The sequence below is a fragment of the Lycium barbarum genome, chromosome 7, assembly GCF_019175385.1.
Source record: "Lycium barbarum isolate Lr01 chromosome 7, ASM1917538v2, whole genome shotgun sequence".
NCBI classification, from domain to species: Eukaryota; Viridiplantae; Streptophyta; class Magnoliopsida; order Solanales; family Solanaceae; genus Lycium; species Lycium barbarum.
In genome coordinates this window covers 24102519-24124730 of record NC_083343.1, presented here as the reverse complement: position 1 = coordinate 24124730, position 22212 = coordinate 24102519, and positions in this window count along the sequence as shown.

Genomic DNA, 22212 nt, shown 5'->3' with positions numbered 1-22212 from the left:
TTAGATTTTAAGTCATTAAAAGGAAACCTAACCTCATTCAATTCATTTCCACTCCACGATATTTCTCTCAAGAAGCCTCTAGAACACTCTCTACTCTTCATCACAAGAAAACCAAAGGAAATTAGTGATAAACTACATGAAACCCACGAAATCAAGTGTAAGAATCACACTAAAGTTCATCTACACCAAGAAATTGTAAAAGAAGTGAAGTAGGGTTTTTGGTGTAGAAGAGTATTGTTACTCAAGGCTTGTTCCTACCCTATCTAAGGTAAGTTTTATGACTTTCTCATGATGATTGAATTATTTATACGTTGAAACACTTGGATTATAGAAGAGTGTAGTAAATGGGTCACAAAATGTGAATAGTGCCCCAGTTGAATGATAGTTGGATTGAATTATGAATGTTGATGAGTTGGGAGTATAAATATGTTATAAATGACGTGTAGACTATGAAATAGGTGTGATGTATGAGAAAATGTGATGATGAGCTAAAACCCATGTGGGGGAAATTGGAGAAAAATGGTGGAATGTTGTGGTAAATGTAGATAAATGACAATTGTTGATACGATATTGTGAGTATTGTTGTGAATGTTTGGTAGTTGAAATGAAACATGGGAAAAGTAGTAGAAACAAAGGAAATGTTACCCAATTTTCCCTAGAAATAGTAGCGCGTTCTTCTCGTCGATTGACTAACGATAGTACGAATTCTCTCTTGAAGGTAGAGACGTGACATCATAGGAAATCAAGCAAACAATAGCATAGTTAAACGACAAAGGTATGTGAGGCTAGTCCCTTCTTTCCAATGGCATGAATCTCATAGCATAATTTTTCTTCATCTTCATGAGTACCTATATTCCGGAAAGCTAAAAGCCTATATCTATGAATGGTAATATAAGCTAAGAGATATGATATGATGATCCTAAAATGGCATGATGTTATTTATTGCTCACACTCACCTTACATGTTAGTTCCTTCAAGGTGAGGCAGGGTGTCAATAATCGCTCCATAATGAAATCGGGGGATCACGACCTTACGTCACCCCGATAAAATAAAGTTGTTCATAAGCCTTATTCAGGTACTATGATGAGAATGTATGATGAGGATATAACACCACGCCTAGCTAGCCGGGCAGTCACCGCTAAGGCGGGTAGCTATATGATACATCATGGCCAAATGGCATGGGCAGACACCACTAGTGGGTGGCATGAGATGATACCCCGGACGCGGGAGGCCTGGACGCAGGGTAATGTTATGATTGTCACACCGTACCTATATGGACGGGCAGCTTATACATTATGCACTTATATGATACGATGATGAGTATGAGTAAGACAGCATGCATTACTTCACTTATATTTGACAACCAGACATAGATGCTTCATATTGATATTTTCCTCTATATCATTGTCTTATTTCATTGTTTATGCCTCTCATACTCAGTACAATGTTCGTACTGACGTCTGTTTTCTTTGGACGCTGTGTTCATGCCCACAGGTAGACAGGGAGGCGAGCTCGACCCAGATCCGTAGTAGCTGTCAGCTGATTGAAAGCACTCCTTTGTTCTGAAGGTGCTTATGATTAGTCTTTTGTGTATATAGCCATGTATATATATTTTTGGGCCTGACGGCGTCTTGTCCCGTCCTTATGTTCTGTACTCCAGTAGAGACTCGAAGATACACAGTGTGGGTTAGATGGTCTCAAGAGATGCTATTATATGTATATATTATTTTGATGACCGAGAGGCAAATGTATATAAAGTATTTATGTTTCCATATAAAATATGATTTTCCTGTAATTTGGGTATAAAGTTGATAAAAGAGCATTAAATGAGTAAGATGAGTAGTAGAATGGGTGGTGCTCGGTGGCTAGCCCCGGGTACCCATCACGGCCCCTAGCTGGGTCGTGACAAAAGTCGTATCAGAGCGGTTCAGTCCTAGGAAGTGTCTACGAGCTGTGTCTAGTGGAGTCTTGTTTATGGTGTGTTGCGTACCACATCAATAAACAAGTGGCTACAGGGCATTTAGGAAAAATGACCATATTTCTTCTCATGAAATCGTGTGATAGAGTTGTGTATAAGATTTAATCCTCCCTAATAGTGTGTTATGATTTCAGAATGCCGCCAAAGGAAAAGGCTACAGCCGCCCAGAAGGGCAAGACTACGGCAAAGAGGCGGGTAGAAAGAGAGCCTCCGATGAACATAGAAGAAGGCGAATCACACAATGAGGCCTTGTCTAATACCTCTTCTACCCCGCCTAATGTGGAAGAGCAAGGAGGAGCTCCAGCTCCAATTCCTCCACCTGTTGCATCAGGTCAACAAATGACCGAGGCCATCCATTTATTGACGCAATTGGTCGCCGCACAGGCACAATGACAAAATGCGAGTTCAAGTGATCGGGCAGCAAGTACCAAAGCCCGTGATTTTGTGAGTCTAAATCCTCCGGAGTTTTTCGGGTCAAAGCCAGATGAAGACCCGCAAGGTTTCATAGATGAGGTGTTGAGGACATTGAAGATTGTCCATGCCTCCAAAACTGAATCCGTGGAGTTGGCATCTTATAGACTCCGGGATGTGGCTGTTTTGTGGTACAACAATTGGGTATTATCAAGAGGGGAGAATGCGCCTCCTCCGGTTTGGCAGGAATTCGTAGATACATTTGTTCGTCACTATTTTCCACCCGAGGTCCGCCGAGCTAGAGCGGATAGGTTTCTAAATCTGAGGCAAGGAAATATGAGTGCCCGGGAGTTTAGCATGCAATTTAATTCTTTGGATAGATATGCCCCGGCTATTGTGGCCGGCATGGGAGATCGGGTACATAGATTTGTGAGTGGCCTAGGACCACATTTATTCAGAGATTGTTTGACGGCGTCCTTGCAAGACGGGATGGATATTTCCCGAATACAGGCCTATGCTCAGAACTTAGAGGGGAGACAACAACCACCAAGAAGTGACTGCGATAACTAAAGAAGGTAAGGCAAGAGAGCTAGATCTATGGGAGCAGGCAGTGGTTATAGAGGGGGATCAAGGCAGACATATTCTGGTTACTCAGGCCAGTCGGTGACCAGTGCACCTCCCCGATTTGCAGGTAGGAGATTTGATCGCTCCTTCCGCTCAAGATAGGGTCAGAGTTCGAGGGCCCCATATTCCCAAATCAGGGAAGATTATAGCCAGAGGAGACCCCCAGTACCGCGATACAGCCGGTGCGGTAGGTTGCATTCCGGACAGTGTCGCCAGGGTTCGGACGCTTGCTATACTTGCGACCAAGTTGGGCACATGATGAGAGATTGCCCGTCAATGAATGGTAGAGTTGGAGTTCAGCCCACAGGTTCAGCAGCTGGTTCTTCCTCAACATGCCCGGCAAGATAGATTCCCCAGATGTCAGCAGGCCGAGGTAGAGGTAGAGGGGCAGCATCTACTTCAGGTGCCACTCAGCCCCGTGTATATGCTTTAGCCGGACGGAAGGATCTTGAGTCCTCCCCGGATGTGGTTACAGGTACATTGTCTATATTCTCCCGTGATGTATATGCACTGATATATCCCGGTTCTACTCTTTCTTATATTACTCCATATGTTGCTGGTTTTATTGGGGTGAAATCTGAGCCAATCAAACCTTTTGAGGTATCTACTCCGGTTGGTGATCCCGTGATAGCAAGACAAGTGTATAAAAATTGTGTAGTTGTGATATGTGATCGCCAGACCATAGCTGATTTGATTGAGTTGGAGATGTTAGATTTCGATGTAATTATGGGTATGGATTGGTTGGCCTCATGCTATGCTAATGTTGATTTTCGATTGAAAGTGGTGCGATTTCAATTCCTGGGAGAGCCCGTGCTTGAATGGAAGGGTAATGCAGCATCTCCGAAGGGTAGGTTTATTTACTACCTTAAAGAGAGGAAGATGATAGCCAAGGGCTATATTTATCATTTAGTTCGGGTTCATGATACCGAGGCAAAGCCGCCAGCTTTCCAATCAGTTCTGGTCATGAATGAATTCCCAGATGTGTTTCCAGACGAACTTCCAGGTCTTCCTCCAGAGAGAGAGATTGACTTCGCCATTGATGTGTTGCCGGACACCAAGCCTATTTCTATTCCTCCTTATCGAATGGCTTCGGCATAATTTAAAGAGTTAAAGTCACAACTGAAAGACTTGCTTGAAAAAGGGTTTATTAGACCCAGTTCATCACCGTGGGGAGCACCGGTCTTGTTTGTGAGAAAGAAAGACGGATCTCTACGAATATGCATCGACTACAGGCAATTGAATAAAGTGACGATAAAGAACAAATATACTCTTCCGAGGATTGATGATTTATTTGACTAGTTGCAAGGTGCCAAGTGGTTTTCTAAAATAGATTTGAGGTCAGGTTACCATCAAGTGAGAGTTAGAGAGGCGGATATTCCCAAGACATCCTTCAGAACGAGATATGGTCATTATGAATTCCGAGTGATGTCGTTTAGATTGACTAATGCCCCGACCGTGTTTATGAATTTGATGAACAACATATTCAGGCCTCTCTTGGACCTATTTGTGATAGTATTTATTGACGATATTCTGGTGTATTCTCGCACGGAATCAGAACACGCAGATCATTTGCGAATTGTTCTTGGCATTCTTCGAGCCCGAGAATTGTATGCAAAATTTTCAAAGTGCGAGTTCTGGCTAAATTCTGTGACATTTATGGGCCATGTTATCTTAGATGATGACATTCAAGTCGACACTCAGAAAATTGAAGCTGTGAAGACTTGGCCGAGGCCTAAGACGCCTACAAAAGTTCGTAGCTTTCTGGGTTTGGCAGGATACTATCGAAGATTCGTAGAGGGCTTTTCATCTATTTCAGCCCCATTGACGAAGCTAACCCAGAAGTCAGCCAAATTCCAATGGAATGATGCTTGTGAGCGCAGCTTCCAAGAGTTGAAGGACAGATTGACCTCAGCTCTGATCTTAACACTTCCAGAAGGGCCAGATGGCTATGTTGTATATTGTGACGCTTCCAGTAATGGATTAGGGTGCGTATTGATGCAGCATGGGAAAGTTATTGCATATGCTTCGAGACAATTACGGAAACATGAAAGGAATTATCCAACTCATGATCTCGAATTGGCTGCGGTTATTCATGCCTTAAAATTATGGAGGCATTATTTGTATGGTGTGCATATTGATATGTATACCGATCACAAGAGTCTTCAGTACATTTTAGAGCAAAAGGAGTTGAACCTGCGACCGAGGCGGTGGTTAGAATTGTTAAAAGATTATGATGTGAACATTTTGTACCACCCCAGAAAAGCGAATGTAGTAGCCGATGCGCTTAGCCGCCGATCAATGGGTAGTTTATGTGAAGTCCCTCCGAAAAAGAAAGAGACAGTTCATGAGCTCCGCCAATTAGCTAATCTTGGAGTGCGTGTGATTCATTCAGGTAATGCATGGATTAGCATTAATGATCCCACTACTTCGTCCTTGGACATGGAAGTGAAAGAACGACAATATGAAGATCCTAAATTGTGTCGTTGCAAAGACACATCTCATGGAAAAGAGAAGTCTTCATTTGAAGTTTCTATGGACGGAATTCTTAGGTACCGAGGTAGATTATGTGCGCCAAATATAGCAGAATTGCGCCGACAAATTCTTGAAGAAGAACATTGTTCTCGGTATTCTATTCATACAGGTGCAACTAAAATGTATCATGATCTCAAGATGATGTATTGGTGGGATGGCATGAAGAGAGACATAGCCGAGTTTGTAGCACAGTGTCCAAATTGCCAACAAGTAAAAGTTGAACATCAAAAGCCATGAGGCTTATTGCAAGCAATGAAAATCCCTACTTAGAAATAGGAAGTGATTAGCATGGATTTTATTGTGGGATTACCTCGTTCCCGTGGCAAGTATGATTCCATATGGGTGATCGTGGACAGGTTGACGAAAGCAGCCCATTTTCTCCCAGTTAAGACTACATACTCAGCTGAAGATTACGCAAGGTTATATCTCAAAGAAATTGTGCTACTTCATGGTATTCCATTATCCATTATCACAGATAGAGCAGCACAGTTTACAACCAAGTTTTGGAAGTCCTTCCAAGAAGGTCTTGGCACTCAAGTGAAGCTCAGCACGACATTTCATCCGCAGACCGATGGACAAGCCGAGCGCACTATTTAGACCTTGGAAGATATGCTACGAGCATGTGTGCTGGATTTCGGTGGAAGTTGGGACGATCATTTGCCGCTAATCTAATTTATGTATAATAACAGTTATCATTCCAGTATTCAAATGGCTCCATATGAAGCTTTATATGGAAGGAAATGTAGATCCCCAATCGGGAGGTTTGAAATAGGAGAAGCACAACTAGTTGGCCCTGAATTAATTCAACAAGCGGTGGAAAAAGTTAAGGTGATCCGAGATCGATTGTTAACAGCCCAAAGTCACCAAAAGTCTTATACGGACAATCGCCGACGAGACATGGAATTTCAAGTTGGTGATTGGGTATTTTTGAAAGTATCGCCAATGAAAGGGGTAATGATATTTGGTAAGAAAGGGAAGCTAAGCCTTAGATACATTAGGCCCTACAAAATTATCCGTAATGTGGGTCATGTAGCCTATGAACTGGATTTGCCTTCGGAGCTTGAATCAGTCCATCCAGTCTTCCACGTTTCGATGCTCCGCAAGTGTATTGGAGATCCCACAAATATTGTCCCGATAGATGATGTGCAAGTGACAGAAAGGCTAACCTATGAAGAGGTGCCTATTGCTATTTTAGACAGGCAAGTGCGAAGACTCCGAAATAAAGAGGTAGCTTCAGTCAAAGTCTTATGGAGAAACAACAATCGGGAAGAAATGACTTGGGAAGCAGAAGAGAGTATGAAGTCTAAGTATCCGCATTTATTTCAACCCCCAGAGGAGAGTCAAGACGAAATGCCAACGATATGAGGTATGTATGCTTATGTTTCATTCTTTTGGTCGTGTGTGGCCATAGATACGTCGATGTTGTGATGTAGCCCTATGAGGCGATGATATTATGGGTTGTTGTGACAGGTTGGTAGTGCCAAATTACAAGGGAAACTCTGGCGAAATTTTCGTAGAATCCTGAGTGTTTAACATTCGAGGACGAATGTTCCAATAGGGGGGAAGAGTGTTACACCTCGAAAATTTCTCCGTGAACGTACAATAAATAGACCAACGAAGAGTATGAGTGGATGATGTTTTACTAAGAAGGGGATGACTACTTATGAGTTTTGAAAATGCAAAAGTCGCAGATTTGCATTTTGGCCCAATCGACCGTAAAGTGAAATACGGACCGTAAAGTGGTGTATGACCCGTAAACCACCATGTCGTATTCCAACTCACAAAACTTCAACTTTCTGCCATATGTTCAAATGGTTAAATACGACTTGGAATACGGCCCGTAAATTGAAATACGGACCGTAAACGTGGTCGTAAATCACCATGATCCTCAGCATACCTTTCTGATTTTGATATGCTTAAATATGACCATAATATGCGGCCCGTAAACTGGGTTTAGGACCACTGTGCACTTCAGTCACTGTTCATTCCGGATTAGATTTTAAGTCATTAAAAGGAAACCTTACCTTATTCAATTCTTTTCCACTCCACGATATTTCTCTCAAGAAGCCTCTAGAACACTCTCTACTCTTCATCAAAAGAAAACCAATGGAAATTAGTGATCAACTACATGAAACCCACGAAATCAAGTGTAAGAATCACACTAAAGTTCATCTACACCAAGAAATTGCAAAGGAAGTGAAGTAGGGTTTTTGGTGTAGAAGAGTATTGCTACTCAAGGCTTATTCCTACCCTATCTAAGGTAAGTTTTATGACTTTCTCATGATGATTGAATTATTTATACGTTGAAACACTTGGATTATAGAAGAGTGTAGTAAATGGGTCACAAAATGTGAATAGTGCCCTAGTTGAATGATAGTTGGATTGAATTATGAATGTTGATGAGTTGGGAGTATAAATATGTTATAAATGACGTGTAGACTATGAAATAGGTGTGATGTATGAGAAAATGTGATGATGAGCTAAAACCCATGTGGGGGAAATTGGAGAAAAATGGTGGAATGTTGTGGTAAATGTAGATAAATGACAATTGTTGATACGATATTGTGAGTATTGTTGTGAATGTTTGGTAGTTGAAATGAAACATGGGAAAAGTAGTAGAAACAAAGGAAATGTTACCCAATTTTCCCTAGAAATAGTAGCGCGTTCTTCTCGTCGATTGACTAACGATGGTACGAATTCTCTCTTGAAGGTAGAGACGTGACATCATAGGAAATCAAGCAAACAATAGCATAGTTAAACGACAAAGGTATGTGAGGCTAGTCCCTTCTTTCTAATGGCATGAATCTCATAGCATAATTTTTCTTCCTCTTCATGAGTACCTATATTCCGGAAAGCTAAAAGCCTATATCTATGAATGGTAATATAAGCTAAGAGATATGATATGATGATCCTAAAATGGCATGATGTTATTTATTGCTCACACTCACCTTACATGTTAGTTCCTTCAAGGTGAGGCAGGGTGTCAATAATCGCTCCATAATGAAATCGGAGGATCACGACCTTACGTAACCCCGATAAAATAAAGTTGTTCATAAGCCTTATTCAGGTACTATGATGAGCATGTATGATGAGGATATAACACCGCGCCTAGTTGGCCGGGCAGTCACCGCTAAGGCGGGCAACTATACGATACACCATGGCCAAATGGCATGGGCAGACACCACTAGTGGGCGGCATGAGATGATACCCCGGACGCGGGAGGCCTGGACGCAGGCTAATGTTATGATAGTCACACCGTACCTATATGGACGAGCAGTTTATACATTATGCACATATATGATACGATGATGAGTATGAGTAAGACATCATGCATTACTTCTCTTATATTTGACAATCAGACATAGATGCTTCATATTGATATTTTCCTCTATATCATTGTCTTATTTCATTGTTTATGCCTCTCATACTTAGTACAATGTTCGTACTGACGTCCATTTTCTTTGGACGCTGTGTTCATGCCCACAGGTAGACAGGCTGGCGTGCTCGACCCAGATCCGTAGTAGCTGTCAGCTAATTGAAAGCACTCCTTTGTTCCGGAGGTGCTTATGATTATTCTTTTGTGTATATAGCCATGTATATATATTTTTGGACCAGATGGGGTCTTGTCCCGTCCTTATGTTCAGTACTCCAGTAGAGGCTCGTAGATACGCAGTGTGGGTTAGATGGTCTCACGAGATGCTATTATATGTATATATTATTTTGATGGCCGAGAGGCAAATGTATATAAAGTATTTATGTTTCCATATAAAATATGATTTTCCTGTAATTTGGGTATAAAGTTGATAAAAGAGCATTAAATGAGTAAGATGAGTAGTAGAACAAGTGGTGCTCGGTGGCTAGCCCCGGGTACCCGTCATGGCCCCTAGCTGGGTCGGGACAGTCGAGAACCCCCGATTTCCATTATGGAGTAGTCATAAGCATTATGCCTCACCTTGAAGGAACTATCATTATAAGGTGAGTACAACAACAATGAGCAACATCAAGGAATCATATAAGGATCATTAGCTTCGTAAGACTATCGTATCATAAGCTTTAGACTCTGTAGACTTAGACTCATCATCATCATCTTCATATTCACAATGCATCTCTTATCTTTGTTTCATGAAAATCTCTTAATAATCATAGGCCCATAGTTTCCAAAATATAAGAAAGTAATGAAAAGATAAAGCAAGTCACGTTATAGGAATCATGCCTTAGCGAAGAAGGGACTAGCCTCACATACCTTTACGTCTCTCTAACTTTATCAATTAAATGCTTCCCTCCAATGTTCACGATTCTACATCCAAGAAAATTCGTACTAAGGTTAGAAAATCATAAACATACTTGAGCTTAAGCTAAAGCTAATGAAAATTGGGCAGCATCTCCTTTGTATCTACAACTTCCTCCATATGCTATAACAACTCCCAACACCAATAACAACATTCATAATATCATAATCAATAACTTTGTCAAGTTCAACATTATCCAATTCCCACAATTCCATACCAAAATGATTCATGACCATAGCTATGGCATAACATTGTATTCGTTCTCATATAATACCTCTTTAACATCATTTGTATCATTTACAACAAGAGTTCACTCATAACATCTCAAGAATCATGATTCATGTCAAACTACTATTCAAGAATACCATTATTCACAATTGAGCTCCATATTCTGCCTTCTTCCATAATCTAAGTCTTTCAACCATTCAATATTCTTAATAACATGAAATGATTATAAAAGTCACCTTTGATTGTGTAGGAGTGGGTTTTGTTTTGAAATGGTTCACTTGAAGAAAACCCTAGCTCCACTTCCAAAGAAATTCTTGACTTCTAGCAACCCTAAAGAGCTTTCTTGCACTTGATTTCCTTGGATTAATGATGCTGATCTTTGTTTTCCCTTGAATTTATGTTAGTGCATGTAGAATCTTCTAGAGGTCTTGGGAGAAGTAGAGAACTTGGAAAAATGAGAAATTAGAAGTGAGAACATATTTTTATAACTTGAAAAATACTCAGCCCGTCGGGAGTTATACGGACACTTATACGGTCCGTATAAGTTACCGTATTTCACCATTAGGGAATTCCCTTTTTCTGTTTGGGTTATACGGACCCCTTATACGAACATATAAGTGGTCGTATAACTTCATTTTTCTGAAGTTAATCTCGTCGTTTCGTTTGATCTCCAATCCTTATGGAACCTTCTTATCACTTATTTAACACTTCATTAACAACCTAAGGGGCGTTATAACTCTTCTTTAAGACATCATTAAGTCAACATTGGTTCGGTACTTTGCAAAACCCTTCCAAAATGCGACGTATACCTTACATTCTTAAACGAACTTTCTCCTCTTGCCTGAAATGTCTTTGGAATCTTAATTAGAATCGTTAAGTACTACTTCTTACTTGTAGAAACATCATACACTTCTTACCCTACGTTAGTCTATCTATCATATGACGACATGAAATTTTCTGAGTTATAACACTCTTCCCCCCTTTAAAAACATTCGTCCTCCAATGTTAAGTTCTCGGAAATTCTACAGCAATTTCGCTAGAGTTTCCCCTATAATATGGCACTACCATCCTGTCAAAACAACCCACAATAATATCACCTCATGGGGCTACAACACAATAGCAAGAAATTATGGCCACACACGACCAAAAGCATTAAAAAGTAAGCATTACATACCTTATCATACTGATGTCTCATCTGAATCCCTTCCGGGGGTGGAAACAATTGCGGATATTTGGACTTCATGTTTTCTTCCACTTCCCAAGCCATTCCCTCTCGGTTGTTATTTCTCCACAAGACCTTAACCGAGGCTACCTCTTTATTTCTATGTTTCCGTACTTGCCTATCTAGTATGTCAATGGGTACCTCTTCATAAGTCAACTTTTTCGTAACTTGAATATTTTCTACCGGCACGATTGTAGTGGGATCTCCGACACACTTATGGAGCATTGATACATGGAAAATTGGATGGACTATTTCCAGTTCTGGAGGTAATTCCAGTTCATAAGCTACTTGGCCTATCTTGCGGACAATCTTATAAGGTCCATTGTATCGAGGACTTAATTTTCCCTTCTTGCCAAATCTTATCACGCCTTTCATCGGTGATACTTCAAGAATACCCAATCATCAACTTGGAATTCTAAGTCTCACCGACGGTTGTCCGCATAAGATTTCTGGTGACTTTGGGCTGTCAGTAATCGATCTCGGATGACCTTGACATTTTCCACCGCTTGTTGAATCAACTCCATACCTATTAGTTGTATCTCTCCTAATTCAAACCACCCAATTGGGGATCTATACTTTTCTCCATATAAAGCTTCATACGGGTCCATTTGGATACTAGAATGATAGTTGTTGTTGTATGCAAACTCAATAAGAGGTAAGTGGTCATCCCAACTACCTCCGAAATCTAACACACATGCCCATAACATATCTTTCAAGGTCTGAATAGTGCGTTCGGCTTTCCCATCAGTTTGTGGATGGAACGCTGTGCTAAGCCTTACTTGAGTACCCAAATCTTCTTGAAAGGACTTCCAGAATTTAGCAGTAAATTGTGTTCCTCTATCTGTGATAATAGATATCGAGAAACCTTGAAGTCGCACTATCTCCTTAAGATATAACCTTGCATAATCTTCTGTTGAATATGTGGTTCTGATTGGAAGAAAATGAGCTGATTTCGTGAGCCTGTCAACAATCATCCATATGGAGTCATACTTGCGTTGAGAACGAGGAAACCCTACAATAATATCCATGTTGATCACTTCCCATTTCCAGGCTGGAATTTTACCGATTTCTGAGTTAGTTTCGTTAATGGTACTGAAATAGAAGAGAGTCCTTCGACAAATCTCTTCTAATAGCCTGCCAATCCTAGAAAGCAGCGAACCGCTGTAGGTGTTGTAGGCCTCGGCCAAGTAATCTTTTGAAAATCTACTCGAATGCCATCAGCTGATATAATATGGCCTAGAAAAGTCACAGAATTTAGCCAAAACTCACATTTTGCGAATTTTGCATGCAATTCTCCAGTTCGAAGGATCCCAAGGACAATACACAAATGGTCTACATGCTCTTCTTCTATCCGAGAGTATACTAGAATATCATCAATGAGCATGATCACGAACAGATCTAAGAGAGGCCTGAATACATTATTCATAAGATTCATAAACACTGCCGAGGCGTTAGTCAACCCAAATGACATCACCCGAAATTTATAGTGGCCATATTTCGTTCTGAAAGCTGTCTCGGGAATATCATCTTCTTTAACTCTCACTTGGTGATACCCCGATCTTAGATCAATTTTGGAAAACTATTTAGCACCCTGTAATTGGTCAAACAAATCATCGATCCTTGAAAGCGGATATCTATTCTTTATCGTTACCTTGTTCAGCTGCCTATAGTCAATGCACATCCGCAGGGAACCATCTTTCTTTCTCACAAATAGGACAGGTGCTCCCCATGGTGATGAACTGGGCCTAATGAATCCTTTCTCAAGCAAATCTTTCAATTGTGCCTTCAGCTCTTTAAATTCTGCAGGAGCCATTCGGTTAGGAGGAATATATATAGGCTTTGTGTCCAGCAACACATCAATTGCAAAATCAATTTTCCTTTCCGGAGGAAGGCCTGGAAGTTCATCTGGAAATACAATCGGAAATTCATTCACTATCGGGACAGATTGAAAAGTCGGCGGCTTTGCTTCTGTATCATGAACTCGAACTAAATGATAAATATAGCCTTTGGTGACCATCTTCCTCGCCTTGAGGTAGGAAATAAACCTACCTCTTAGAGACGTTGTATTACCTTTCCATTCAATCACTGGTTCTCCTAGAAATTGGAATAGAACTATCTTTGTTCTGCAATCCACATTAGCATAACAAGAGCCTAACCAATCCATGCTCATAATCATATCAAAGTCTAATATTTCCAACTCAATCAAATCAACTTTAGTCTGACGATCACATACCACAATCACATAATTTCTATACACTTATCTAGCTACTACGGGATCGCCAACCGAAGTAGACACCTCAAAAGGTTTAATTGGTTCGGGTTTCACCCCAATGCGACCAGCAATATAAGGAGTAATATAAGACAACGTAGAACCCGGATCAATCAATGCATAAACGTCATGAGATAATATGGATAGTATACCTGTAACCAGATCCAGGGAGGACTCAAGATCCTGACGTTCAGCTAATGCATAAATACGGGGTTGGGTGCCACCAGAACTAGATGCTCCCCCTTTTCCCCTACCGTGGCATGCTCAAATCTGGGGAGTCTGCCCTACCGGGCGCACGAACAAGGAAAAACCGGTTAGTAATCCTGTGGGCTGAACCCCACCTCTACCGTACCTCGAGGGACAATCACGCATCACGTGCCCAGTCTATCCACAAACATAACAAACATCTAAACCTTGGTGACACGGGCCCGAATGTAACTTTCTGTACTGACTATATCGTGGAACCGGTGACCTCCTCTGACTAGGATTACCTCCAAACTGGGAACCTGAGACCCTTAAACTCTGACCCAGATCAGAATAAATGTGGCGATCAAATCTCCTACCCGTGAAGCGAGGAGGTGCACTAGTCGAAGACTAGCCCAAATACCTAGAATACTGTTGCTGACCCCCTCTATACTCACTACTAGCAGATCTGGCCCTCTTACTCTACCCTCTATCAATATCGCGCTCACCTTTTTGCGGATGTTGCTGCTCTTCTAAGTTTTTGGCATGGGCCTGAATATGGGAGTTATCCATCCCCTCCTATAGTGAAGCTGTCAAGCAATCCTTGAACAAATATGGCCCTAAGCCACTCACATATCGATGTACTCTATCTCTCATATCCGCTACTATTGTTGGGGCATACCTAGCCAATGAATTAAAATGGAGACTATACTCCCGAGCACTCATATTCCCTTGCTTTAGATTCAGAAACCTGTCAGCTCGGGCCCTTCGAACCTCGGATGGCAAATAGTGACGAAGGAAAGCATCTACAAATTCTTGCCAAACTGGAGGAGGTGCATTTTCCTTCCTCGAAGATATCCAATTATTATACCATAAGACCGCTACATCCCGGAGTCTATAAGATGCCAACTCCACTCACTCGGTATCCGAAGCATGGATAATCCTGTCCTCAATATCTCATCTATAAAACCTTGCGGGTCCTCGTCCAGCTTTGACCCGAAAAATTCTGGAGGATTTAAACTCATGAAGTCAGGGGCCCTTGCACTAGTGGCTCTATCACCGGGACCCACACTTTGCCGTTGAGCCTGAGCGACAATCAACTGGGTCAATAACTGAATGGCCTCGGTCATCTGATGACTCGAAGCACCGATGGAGGAACTGGAGGCATAGGAGCCAGAGTTGAAGCCCCTTCTTGTTCCTCTAGGATAGGCGGAGTGTGAGAAGTATTTGATGGAGCCTCATTATGGGATTCGCCTTCTTCTACTTTCATTGGCGGCTCCTTTTCCATCCGTCTTTCTATCATAACCCTGCCCTTCTGGGTGGCTGTGGCTTTTCTCTTTACCGGCATCGCTAAAATCATAACGCACAATTAGGGAAAAGAAATTCTTATAACATGGCCCTATGGCACAATCTAATGAGAAAAAAAATGGTCATTTTTCCTAAATGCCTCGCAGCCTCCTGTTTATAAGTGTGGTGCGCTTCACACCCATAAGCAAGAATCTGCTGGACACGGCTCATAAACACACCCTAGGACAGAACTGCTCTGATACCACTTTTGTCACGACCCGATTAGGGGCCATGACGGGTACCCGGAGCTGACTACCGAGCACCACTCATTATGCTAAACATCGTACCCTACCTAAACATACATAGTCTCGAAGGCAACACATACATATATATATATATACTGAGACATAAGGACGAGACAGGACCCCGTCGTGCCCAAATACATACACAAAAGAATATATCAATAACTGGCTATCGTATTATAAGCTTTTGAATCTCTAGACTTAGACTCATCATCATCATCTTCATATTCACAACGCATCTCTTATCTTTGTTTCATGAAAAGCTATTAATAATCATAGGCTCATAGTTCCAGAATATAAGAAAGTCATGAAAAGATAAAACAAGTCACGTTATAGGAATCATGCCTTAGCGAAGAAGGGACTAGCCTCACATACCTTTACGTCTCTCTAACTTTATCAATTAAACGCTTCCCTCCAATGTTCACGATTCTACATCCAAGAGAATTCGTACTAATGTTAGAAAATCGGAAACATATTTAAGCTTAAGCTAAAGCTAACGAAAATTGGGCAGCATCTCCTTTGTTTCTAAAACTTCCTCCATATGTTATAACAACTCCCAACATCAATAACAACATTCATAATATCATAATCAATAACTTTGTCAAGTTCCACATTATCCAATTCCGACAATTCCCTACCAAAATGATTCATGGCCATAGCTATAGCATAACATCGTATTAGTTCTCATATAATGCCTCTTTAAAATCATTTGTATCATTTACAACAAGAGTTCACTCATAACATCTCAAGAATCATGATTCATGTCAAACTACTATTCAAGAATACCATTAATTCACAATCGAGCTCCATATTCTACCTTCTTCCATAATCTAAGTCTTTCAACCATTCAATATTATTAATAACATGAAATGATTATAAAACTCACCTTTGATTGTGTAGGAATGGGTTTTGGATGGAAATAGTTCACTTGAAGAAAACCCTAGCTCAACTTCCAAAGAAATTCTTGACTTCTAGCAACCCTAAAGAGCTTCCTTGCACTTGATTTCCTTGGATTAATGATGTTGATCTTTGATTTCCCTTGAATTTATTGATATTTGATTTCCCTTGAATTTATTGATCTTTGATTTCCCTTGAATTTACGTTAGTGAAATGGGTAGAACCTTTTAGAGGTCTTGAGAGAAGTAAAGAAGTTGGAAAAATGAGAAATTAGAAGTGAGAACATATTTTTATAATTGGAAAAATAGTTAGCCCGTCGGGAGTTATATGGACCCTTATACGGTCCGTATAAGTGACCGTATTTCACCATCAGGGAAATCCCTTTTCTATTGGGGTTATATGGACCCCTTATACGGACCGTATAAAGTTATACGTATAACTTCATTTTTCTGAAGTTAATCTCGTCGTTTCGTTTGATCTCAAATCCTTATGGAACCTTCTTAGCACTTGTTTAAAACTTCATTAACAACCTAAGGGGCGTTATAACTCTTCTTTCAGACATCACTAAGTCCACATTGGTTTGGTACTTCGCAAAACCCTTCCAAAACGCGACGTATACCTTACATTCTTCAACAAACTTTCTCCTCTTGCCTCAAATGTCTTTGGAATCTTAATTAGAATCGTTAAGTACTACTTCTTACTTGTAGAAACATCATGCACTTCTTACGCTGTGTTAGACTATCTACCATACGATGACATAAAACATTTCGAGGTATAACATTTCTGGAAGTTGCTGGCATAAGAGTTCCTAAATACTGTGAAGTCGTAATGCCAAATATGAGTGTTCTGAGTAATCCCTTCAGTCGGGATGATGTTTTCATGGATAAAAAGTGAATGTGGCCCCCATATCTTGGTGATGCGTTTCTCATCTATCAACCTAATGAGTCTCCTTTTGAAGGCTAAGCATTCATTGAGGGTATGCCCTGCCTGATCTTGGTGATAAGGGCATCTCGTATGTGCAAAGACCAGAGGGCAAGGCTGCAACCGGTCAAAGCAAACACTGACTATTCCTTTGCTTTAGAACTTGATCATCATCTTCTCATTCGTAACCTGCTTAGCCGAGACTCGGTAGGGACAATCCAATGCCTTGACCGCAATAGCCCATCATTCAGGTGAAGCTGGTCGAGCATACTCCATTTGTTCCACGAGCTCCTCCCTAGGGCTCGGTAATGCAGTAGAAGCTCCTTCCTCTTTAGGACACGACGGTGCAGTATAGGTTTTTTCCCTTTTTATGCTTGAGAGTGCAGCGGAAGCAGCCCCCTTTGATGGCCATGTGGGCTCCTGTTGGTCCGACTCTATTTCTTCTTCCTCGGACTCTTCCATTATCGGGATGTACTTGGGAATAATTCCTTTTCCTTTGTCCGGGATATTTTCTCCTTGGGCTTCGACGGGTTTTTCAGGCGTGCTTTCCGTTGAATCCAATAACTCATTTGCCTCGTTAATCTTGGTTTTTACTGTCCGGATCTTCTTTTCGAGATCTTGAATCTTTCAGCGTAGCGAAACCTCATTCTTCTTTATGACCTCAAGCTCAGGTGCAGTCTTATTGTTCATCTTCAGATTCTGAGGAAATCATCGGGCATAGTGTGGGTATTTTTTTTATTGTTTTCCTTCGGGTGAGTGGACAGTACTCGAGACCAATTGAGCATTTAAATGAAACATATGGAAGCAAAAAAAGTCACACAAACCAGTTCATAAGATTATACTATGCGTGTTCTTAAGCATACTAATCGTTTGAAACATAAATGTGCCATTTGAATCAAACCATTGCCCCATAATCACTAAAAATAATATTCTTCCCCGCAGGGTAAAAAAGATAAAGTAAAGACATTACATAAAATAAATCAACAACAGTGTCCCCCGGTAGTGGATGATGTAGCCCGATCCATACCAGTCTTGGCTTTCTTTGCTTTCCGGATGGTAGTCTCGATACGAAGATGGGCTTATGTCAAAGTGGCCTCCATAAGAAACCCTTTCCGTGTAAAGGTCAGGGGAGCGACGTCGTCTAAAATCTTTTTATTTGGCCGTCTAGATCAACTAAACAATAATTGGTAAGCCCCAACTCATGCCTCAGACTCTCTATGACGGCTTTTTTATGTTCAATTTTCTCCAAATACTTTGCATCTTTGTCGTCAGCTCTCCTTTGAGTCAAACGGGCTCAGATCTCGGCTTGCGAATCCTTATCTTGGACACAGTTGTACAGAATAAGCCTAGGAGGTAGTGTGCTTTGCAAGTCGGCCCTCAACCAATCCTTATATTCTACGACACAATCTTCGGCTAAAGTATCGGGACCCTAAATCATGCGACCCTTCCAATCTAGGACACAATCCAAAGCCCTCAGTGGTCCATCAATGTCATAGTCGATGATGAAATCTCCCATGCCTCCAATTTGGGGTACAACTTGGACTCTCCCAAATTGTCTCAGAACCCGGGCAGGAGCATAAGGGTGAATCCCTCGTATTCCCATAAGTGGCAAAATGGAATATTTCTTCCCTTAACTACAACTTCAGTGGATACGAAGTCGTGGAACATCCATTGAATGCTTTCTTCCTTCAATCTGTAGAAGGTGAATGTCCAGCTTTGTCTATTTTGCTGTCCGAAGTTCGGGCGAAAATTCCGAAGTCTGTCTCTTTCAGCTGGCTTACTTAAATGTTGTTCACCCCTAACCTTGACCATATGTTTGAGGATCCACCATTGCAGGAGTAAATTACAACCTTGGAAGTATTTGTAATGATTCCAGTAGAGACTCAAGGCTCGGTATAAATCGATTAATATGATCGGGGTTATATCAAAGTATTTGGTTTCTTCATTTTGGGTTATGCCGTAAAAGTTGGCATGGGTGACTGAAATGACTCAGGTAGCTATGGCTAAGGAACAATCTTTGGGAAAGATCATAGTTCCCAAAAAGTAAATGGTGAAAACCAAGGGTTTGGTGGCCGTCCAGTCGACTTAAGTGTTGAATTCTCCGGGTGTTCCATAAATCCACCCGGGCTTCCAAACCTTCTATACAACTCTCTAAAGGGTATGGTGGGACCATGGGCCCAGTTGGTGTAGTTTATAGCAAGCATCTTATAAATTTGGGAGTGGGTAGGTTTTTCCGGGATCAAAGCAATTTGGTCAGTTTTCTTTCTTATTATTAACCATGAGCCTACGCTAGTTAGTACATCCCTAAGCTTCTCCAGTGTTGGTGTCATTTCAATGCCATCCCCAAATCTGAAAACCATCCGGTCTCTATACCAAAATACGATAATTACTTCTATCAGTTCCTTGCAACCGATCATAGTCATGATGGATGTCAAATTTCCTAGACGGCATGAAATTCCACTTTTCTCCTCCGGGGGCATTTAGCCCAACCAAATCGCAGCAACTCAGGGGTAGTCAGGACCATATCAAAACTCAAATTGATCGACATCTACAAAATAAAACCCAAGGTTAATTCCTCCCCCCCCCCACCCCCTCCCTACACTAGGCAATGATTTCATTCATAGGAACATTTAAACATTTCCAAATAGCACATAATATGATATACAGTGTTTTTGGGGTCATAGACCGTACTTGACACGGGGTAGTCTCCTTATTGGGTTTGGATACGTCTACAATATCCAAACCACCCAGTTTACTTCTCATTTGGATTTGTCTTAGCTCTATCTTAGGCTTATGCAAGAGTGGGCTTTATCCAATTTGACCTTGGACCCAAGCAGACTAATCGAGGTGAACCGTTATCGGCTGTTAGGTTACCGCATACCAACTTAACGTTCAACGTGTTCCAAAGAAAACGTGTTTCGGGCTTTTTTGTGATAGCTAGACCGCGATCCAGCGTGTCCCTTCTGAAACCATGTTTTTTGTCAAAAGTGGCGGGAAATATATGATGCATGCCTAATTTAAATTGCAAAAAATAACAAATAAGCAAATAATTGAAACATAAACCTTATTATAGTAAAACCCTAATTGTTAGAACCTAGGTATATCCCCAGCAGAGTCGCTATCTATTACAGTTTGCTTTTACGCGGGTTAAGGCATAAGAGTAATCCGAGGTTGTTGGTGCTCTAAATTGGATATTTTATGCTTTTAGAGTCTCCACTTCATTTAATCAAAAGGAAAATTAGGAAAACCGGTTTACGAGTTTTTTCAGACATAGAAAAAATCTTATTTGGACCAGAGATCGAGATAAGGGTTCTGGTAATCCCCCAGGGAAGGTTTTACGCCCATTTGTATTAAGGATCCGTAGAATACGGTTGACCTACGAGCTTCACTGTAAGGTTTATTTATTTGCTTATGTGTTATAAAATTTTCCGCAAATTGTAGAGTTTTAGCATCATATGAGTATAAGTTTAGAAAATTTCGGCAAAAAAAGTCCCCTTATAAATAAGGGGTGTTTGGTTCAAAAATTCCACGCAAGTGTTCAATTCACTTCGTTTTCGAACTAGGACACACTCGGGGTCGCCCCCGAGCAGAGTCGCTACATATATACATACATACATATATATATATATATATATATACATGTACAAATAAAGTCCATTTTTTATTAAGTTCTGATTTTATGAAGCCCAATAAGTCAACCATAGTCCACGTCCATAGTCTGACAAACACCAATCTGATCTAATATCCGTTTCTCAGCCCAAATACTCAGTCCAAAGTGTCATGTTTTCAGTCCAAAATCTCAAAATAGGTTCCATTTTATGTCACAATAATGGGTTGGTGTCCCAAACTTATTTGATCTATATAAGGGTACAAATGTTTTATCCAGTTTCAGTCCATAAAATATCTTTAGTCCATTTTTTAGGCCCAAATGCTCAAGTTCTCAATTGTCAAAATCAAGGTTTTTATCAAAGTCGAGTAATGTGTATTAATTTTCCAGTCCAAAACATTAATGTTTATGCCTAAACTCCTAAGGCCTTCTAGGTCCATATACTTAGCCGTATAAAGAGTCATTTTATTGTGAGTTTAAGTAAAACCAGTGTTTTAAAAGGCGTTTTTGGGGCGAGCCCTGGGGCGGGGCGAACCAAAAATGCCCCGGGGCGATGGGTCGGGGCGAAAGTCTCCAAAGGCGTACGCCCAGCAATTCGGGGCGTACTCCCAGGCGTTTGGGGCGAGTTTTGTTTGTTGCGGCGTAAGCCCAGAAAACTTGTTCGAACTAAAACGAAATTTGTTAAATAAGTCCTTAATATAATGCCCAAATTCTCAAAAGTCAACATGTAATTACTCAAATGTTTTAAAAAGGAACTGAAACATTAAATTTAAAAGTCAAGACCTTTTTTTATTACTAGAATGCCTAATATATATTCTTTTTCAATTATTTATCTTGTCTTCTACTATCTCAAAAAAGTAATGAGCAGTCACTTGTACTTGTAAGTAGCGTATAATAGACTGTTCTAATTAGTTTTTTTGTGGGGGTGGAGCATATATATATATATATATATATATATATATATATATATATATATATATATGTATATCACTTATTTATAATTTTCTTCAATGTTTTACGCTATTTCACCTATTTAAAAGTATTTATTATAATTATATCATTTTATAAAATACTAAAAATTAAAACCCCATGGGGCTTACGCCCCGTGCCTCGGGGCTTACGCCTCACTGAGGCAGACGTAAAACGCCCCGCCTTACGCCCTCGCCTTTTAAAACACTGTGTAAAACATGCATTTCCCCATTTCTTATTTCAAAATCCAATTCAATTTTATCTCAAAAAAACGTCTAATAATCTTTTGATCACTGAAATCAGTTTGTCCCCAAAGTTCATTTAATAGAGACGTTTCATTGTTTAAAAATAGTCAAGGTTTGAAAAGGGGTTTGCCTCATTTTTATCTTTGTTACCTAATTAACTAAGTGTTATCCTAATTCTAACATACATGGTTTCACTAATATAAGGTTTAAGTTTACAAATTTACACACATATATCAAATAGAATGGAA